Here is a 6,977-nt window from a genome sequence, read left to right as displayed (position 1 = left end):
GGCATGGATGAGGAGACAAGATCAAGAGTCAAGCTCAAGCGAAGATGATGGTGATCAAGATGAAGAGAGCTATGAAGAGGATGATCAAGGCACATCAAGTGATGAAGAAATTGATTCTAAGATGACCAAGCTCTTCTCAAAGTTAAGGAAGAATATGAAGAGGATCAATACAAAGATTGATCATCCTATCTCCATTGAAGACTTGGTCAACACAGTTGATCACATCAAGAAGGAGAAGAAGACCAAGATAAAGAAGAGGGAGATAAGGGGAAGAGCCAAGGAACTTGCTAGCACAGGAATATGGGTGAGTGATGATGAAAATTCAAGCCCAAGTCATGAGAGCATCACCATCCATTCCTCCAAGAGAAGCTCTTCCTCAAGGTCGTCATCACACAAGTCATCATCGCGTAAGTCATCTCACAAATACCTTATGGCCAAAGATATGGATAGCGATGTAAGTGATGATGAATCCGATGAGAATTCTCCTTCCTATGATGAACTCCTTTATTTGATCAATGAGTAACAAAAGGCCCTTAAGAAACAATCAAAAGAGCTTAAGAAATTCAATGCACTTAAGAACATCAATGAGCTACTTTTGTTTATAATTATAAACAATTATTGTGCAAATTCAATTTGCTAAACAAGGAGCATGATGAACTTAAAGCTAAATTTGAGTGCATTGACTCTCAAACTAAGGTCCCTTTGAAGCAATCTACCTTTCTATTTAATTACAATCGTAAGGTAGATGCTTCTACTTCTTGCAATGATTTAAATGATATATCATGCTCACCCTTTTGCAATGAGATTTGTGTTGAGATTGTTATTGTAGAATCATCTAACAACCTCATTGCATAAGAGAATGATGAGCTCAAGCAAGAAGTGGACAAGCTCAAGAAGGACTTGGCAAGGCTAAAGGGTAAGAATAATGTTCTACCTCCTCAAGATAACTGTGCAACCATGATGAAGAAGCTTACGGAGGGATCCACCGTGACATGCTTCAAATGCCATCAAGAAAGCCACAAGTCCTTCCAATGCAAGCAAGCTAAGAAGGAGATCAAGGAGGAGAAAAAGAAGATGGGAACCTCTCTAACAAGCTCCAATCTCTACACCAAGCCCAACTACAAGATGAAGACCAAGAACAACCACTACAAGCTCAACAAGAAGGACAATGGTAAAGCAGTTGCACACATGGTTGGGAGAAAGGACCAGAGGTGGAACCAACCAATTGGATGCCAAGGAAGTCATCACCAACATAAAGGGGCCTCAATCAGTTTGGATTCCAAAGAATACTTGAACCACAAGTCGGCTTGGGGATTTAGAGACTTGGCTCACAAGATGAAGTGAAGATTCAAGCAAATGAGCCAAGTATACAAGATGGGCGTATTGATGAAGATCATGATCATCACATACCCTAATCCCCTTCAAGTGTAGGTTTTCATATGATAGATTGCTTGTGTTTATCTCTAACACATGAGCAACCTATATGGTTTATTAGTTGTAGGTTCTTTTCATGGCATCAGTTTTTTTACATTTGGTATCTTTTATGTGCCATGATCCATTCTATAGGATAAATCTCCATTGTTATCAATAACAAGTGTATATATATCTCACAAGTATTCAACACTTGTATGCACATATTTAGGAGGAGCGTATCCTATAGGTTGTGATTTTGAGACTAACATATGTTTCTATTGACATCTTTTGTAGTCTTATGGAGCAATCAACATATCCCGGAGGTATGCAATGCTTAAATGCTTCAATTGGTATCATTGTCAAATGTTTTATTCATTTGAGCTACCTCCATACATAATATAGCTAAAACTTCCTATCTTGACTTATTGTCCAGTTGTGCATATATTTCTTTCTCATCATATGTATGCACATATATAGGGAAAGTTTAGACTATATTATATGAGTTTCACAAATTATGATCCATGTGCTTTCATAGTCTACAATTGGTATCATTCTTTTCTAGTGATATCCATATAATTTGTATCCTTTTATTGGATCATGATTTATGAAGCTCTCTTCCATGTGCTCCAATATTTTTCTCTTGAGGTCAACATGTGTTTATAGTCCTTTTTGGAGATTGTTGAGAAAGGGGAAGAAGTTTGACGACCAAAGCAAGATAAACAAGCAACAAGCAAGACATCTAGGAATGCCGAAGTTGACAAAGGGAGAGAAGAAAAGATGCTAGGTGCCTAGATTGACAAAAGAGAAGCTCTTGCATAGGTCGTTCAAGGGAGATAGTGGCAATAGAGAAAAAGAGAGCCACAACAAAGAGGGACTAAGTGGTAAGAATATGCATCCAAGAAATGTGGTAAGTCTTTGTGCTCTCTTGTGATATTTATATTTGGTATCATTTATTATTTGTCACTTACTTTGGTTGTGTTGTCATCAATCACTAAAACAGGGGAGATTATAGCGAAAATGGCCCTATTAGGCCATGATTGTGATTTTGGTGATTAATGACAACATAGTCAATAGAACTAACATATTTGTCAAGAATATATGTTAGTAGGTCTCATGGATGTAGTACATGAAGAAACCACTGCAGCCAGGACAAAGTTGAGCTGAATTGGAGAAGTCCTAGGAAGATTTGCCTCACCGGATGGTCCGGTGTTCCGGATGTTTGAACTCACCGGAGTATATTTGTAAATGGGAGAGAGGCCTGAAGACCTCACTAGAAGGTCTGGTGTTTGAGCAGAGTGCTCACCGGAGCAATTCTTTCAGAGAAGGTGTTGTGCTGAAGAATGAAGGTTATGTCTCACCGGGTAGTCTGGTGATCAGTGGGAGTTGCACCGGAGCATTTCCAGAGAAAAGAAGAGAAGGTTGAACCCACCAGATGGTCTGTTGTTGAGAAGGATGAATGCACTAGAGCATTATTACCAGAGAAGGATGCAGCCGCTGAAGATCGAAGGTTCAACCCATCGGACGGTCTGGTGTGATTGAGATGAACACCGGACAATACACCAGAAAATGAACAGTGCAAAGAGGCAGAACGAAGTTTAACACAATGGATGGTCTGGTGATGAAGATTGTGTACACCAGAGCATTATTTCCAGAGAGGGTTGTATTTGCTCGGTTGGCTAAAGTCAACTCACTGGATAGTCCGGTGATGGAGTGATATGCACCGGATGAATACACCAGAGAAATTTACGCAGAGAAGAAGGAAAGGCTCGGATGGCTAAGGATAACTCACCGAATAGTCTGGTGATGGATATGAAGTATACACCGGAGTGTCCGATGTTCACAGAGGTTTGAGTGGGCTTCCAACGGCTAGTTTGTGAGAGTGTACTCACCGGATGATCCGGTATTAGTACTACTATTCTTACCAGATCATCTGGTATTAATAGCTTTTTAGAGCCATTGGGTTAACGGCTAGTACGCGAGTTTGAGGCTATAAATACCCACACACTCGGCCATTTGAAGGTGCTGGAGTTCAGAGAAGTTCATGTACACCTAAGAAGATATCCAAGCCACCAAAGTACTTAAAGTGATTATCCAAGGTGATCAAGCACAAGATTAGTGAGTGATTAGTGGTTATAGGCCTAGAGAGAGTGTTGCTAGGTGATTGCTACCTAGAGAGTGGATCAAGGAGTGATCCAACCTTGTACCTAGTGGTACGCTTGCACCTTGGAGTCTTGGTGACTCACCGGCAAGCTTTTTATTCCTTCAACTTGGTGTGGAGCGGCGACAAGGCGATTATGCGGGGACACGGAGACCTTTGTCTTGGTGGCTCAAACTCTGAAGTGTTCAGGTGGCAAAGAACCGGAAGAGAGGCTAGTGGTGAGACCTTGCCTTGGTGGCTCATCCGGGTAGAGGCCTTGTCTTTGTGACTTGGTGGCTCAAGAGCTGTGACCAGGTGCCAACTGGGAGCATATCGTTTGTGGAGCTCCAACGTGGACTATGGGTGGCATTCATGCCATTAATACTACAGGAAAAATCCTTATATTGTATGTGTGCTTTAGATAATAGAAAAGGTTTCAGGCCTCTGTGCACCATATAGTGTACACAGCCTAGGCGTTGGTACGGCGTGTAGTCACTCCATGCTTAGAGGTAAGTTGGGGAGGAAAAGGAGGTTGGCCTGGAACGAAAAAAAAAATAGAGCAAATGGATCGGAACTCGCTAATAGGAAAGGAGAGAAAAACAACGCAATGCTAAGAGCTCCGCCAATCTGTTGTTCACCGATAGACAAAGCTCTCTCTTTTTCAATGGCTCAAGCTGCCTTGAAATCTTAAATCAATCGATGAATTAATGATTTATAACCCCCATCGGTTTGAGGACCCGTTAGAGAAGATTCACAAGCCTACGCTGCTTGGGCCGAGCTCATTCCCTTCGCTTTGTGAGCCCAAAGCGCTGCTAGGTGAACACCTCTTAAGAACACAAAAAATTATCATATAATTCAATGAAATTTTGAATTTGCCCCCCCCCCCCAGCATTCATCTGTCACAAGTTGGCCTTCCTCATAAAAATTCCTAGCTCCGCCCCTAAACCCACCTATCGCCGACTCACTCATCCATAGCTCTGGTGGCCTGACTCTGAACTCCCGACCTGTTGACTTGGTAGCCTCCCTCTAAGCAGGGAGGCCTACTAATTAGCGCGCACATGGTCACCATCGCGCTCGAGTTCTGACAGGGAAAACAAGGAAGCCCTTTTCCCATTGGTGCATTGTCTTTTCCTCAATCTGAAACAAAAAAATATAAAAATTCTGGAACAGCAATTTTGATAAAAAAAAAAAGGAATTTGAAGAAAAATCTTTCAACAAAAAAACAAAAGAATGGAAGACAATTTTTGATCAAAATTTTTGACCAAACATCTTGAAAAGTTTTGATAAAAATTTAGACCAAAAATCAAGAAGAAACGTTTTGATCAAAAGAATAAACAAAAAAAAGAAAAGGGGAAAACAAATTTAAATCAAAATTGAATTAAAAAAGCTCAACACAAAAAGAATTAAAAGACGGAACCATACCTTCTCTCTGGAACTGGCACTGGCACTTTCACTGCCACTGCCATGATCCCTTCTTCCTCCAACATCGTGGTAGTGATGCCACCTCCTCAAGTCCCCACCCGATACGGTCATGTTGACGGAGGCGGAGGCGACGATCAATGGGGGTTCATTAGGAGGCAAGTGGTCGAGGCAGCGACGCCGTGCGACCAGTACACGGAGGGCAATGGGCGCGACATGATCTTCTTGGCTCTTCAGCTCCTCCTCGGGTGTGTGAAACAGTGAAAGGGAATGGGGAAACTGGTCGATGTGGCTCCACATAGGTGAAAGGAATTGGATAGGGGTATGGAAACGGTGATCAAAGGTGGTTGATTGAGTTCTTCAACCCTTTGGTCGACTAGGATACGGGCGGCTATGATTTAGGGCTGTTTGGTTTATAACTAATTTTACCACATGTTGCTTCATAAGTTTTGTAGGATCGAATACGGCGACTAGAGAAGGGGTGAATAGGTGCCTCACAAAATTTCTTTTGAAACTTGATGGCCTTCTCCTACTTGATCTCCCAATGCTCCTTAAAAAAAAGCGGAAGCAAAATGTGAGAAACACAAGAGAAACCCGCAACCTTGTGACTCTATAGATAAAGTATGAACACGATTTTCGATATAAAGTCAATATATGATCCTTGTCACAAAAAGCTTCAAACTTTACAAAGAGGACTAAAAGATGGGCATCAAGCAAGAAAGATCTCAAAGTTGATGATTTAGAGGCAAGGGAATGCAATACCCAAATTTATACTATTGTACGCATATTTTATGCCTCTAGCAACAAAAAGATCAACCTCGCATGGTGCTGAAAATTTCAGCTCAAAAGGAGAAACGAAAATCACAAGCCAAAAGACAAACTCGCAAGGAAACATGGAGCCAAAAGAAGGAAATGAGCACGAGTGAATGAAGAAACTTGCACTTCAATAATCTCAGAGGTCCTCTATTTTAGGCGTATTACAAGAAGTTTTTCCTCTCCACAAGCTCTAACCTATTGCAAGACTAAGCATATCATCTCCTCTCCCCTAAAGCCTATCTCTTGGATCTAAAATGGCTGGCTCAAGGGTTACCACCAGTCAACTCCTTCTATTTATAGGCCTAGAGGGGTTGTTTAACCCTTAAGCATCATTGTCCCTAAATTACCCCTTGCTAACAATAGTCTCCCACCTACCATGGGGGCATTTTGGTCCGAATTTTGCTTCGTCCATCAAATGGTCATGATACCTTCACGACTTAGCTTTGCCTCGATGCTAGCTTCACGATGATGTCACGTGCACTCCATCCTTCCATGGTATTAAGGCCAAACAGCGAAACTGCCTCACACGCTTCTCAAAGCGTGACTTGTCACTACTTGACTTGCCCTTAAGCAAGCATCCTGATGTTAACGTGTGTCCTCCATCTTGCAATCTTGACCGCCGGCAAGTCTTCCGCTCCCGATCCCTCGGAATGCCTTGTCACTTGCACCGGTATCCATTTCGCTTGACTTTGTCAACACGTCATCTTCATTAACCTTCATCACATGCCTTGCTTGATCTTCATGTGTGCAGCTAGGATCACCCTTGACGCCGCCCAGCCTCCTTGATCGTTCGGCACCAAGCACCCCAATTGGCCCCGATCACTCGCCGTTGACTGTCAAGTTGCATCTAACACCTGCACACCAATAGACAAGCAAACATGTATCTACAGAGCCAAGTAATATTATCACATGTTAGTCCAAATCAAATCCCAATTGAGAAGAACAGATGTGACCCAAAATGTGAAAATCGGATGTTCCGGTGTGTTCATCCTCTGAACACCGGAGCATCCGATGCGTACATCTCCATTTTGCACCGAGAAAAATCCCTCTCTAGAAAATATAGTCAGGTGATCACTTGAGAACACACCAGACCATCCAATGGGTACATCCCCACTAGAACCAAGTTTTGCAACCTTTCTGGAAATATTGGTCTAGTGATCACCTTTTGCCTACACCGAACAATCCGGCGCTC

This window comes from Phragmites australis, chromosome 7 (genome assembly GCF_958298935.1).
Source record: "Phragmites australis chromosome 7, lpPhrAust1.1, whole genome shotgun sequence".
In the NCBI taxonomy this organism is placed as follows: Eukaryota; Viridiplantae; Streptophyta; class Magnoliopsida; order Poales; family Poaceae; genus Phragmites; species Phragmites australis.
The sequence above is the reverse complement of the archived record's forward strand: the minus strand, read 5'-3'. Positions refer to the sequence as shown.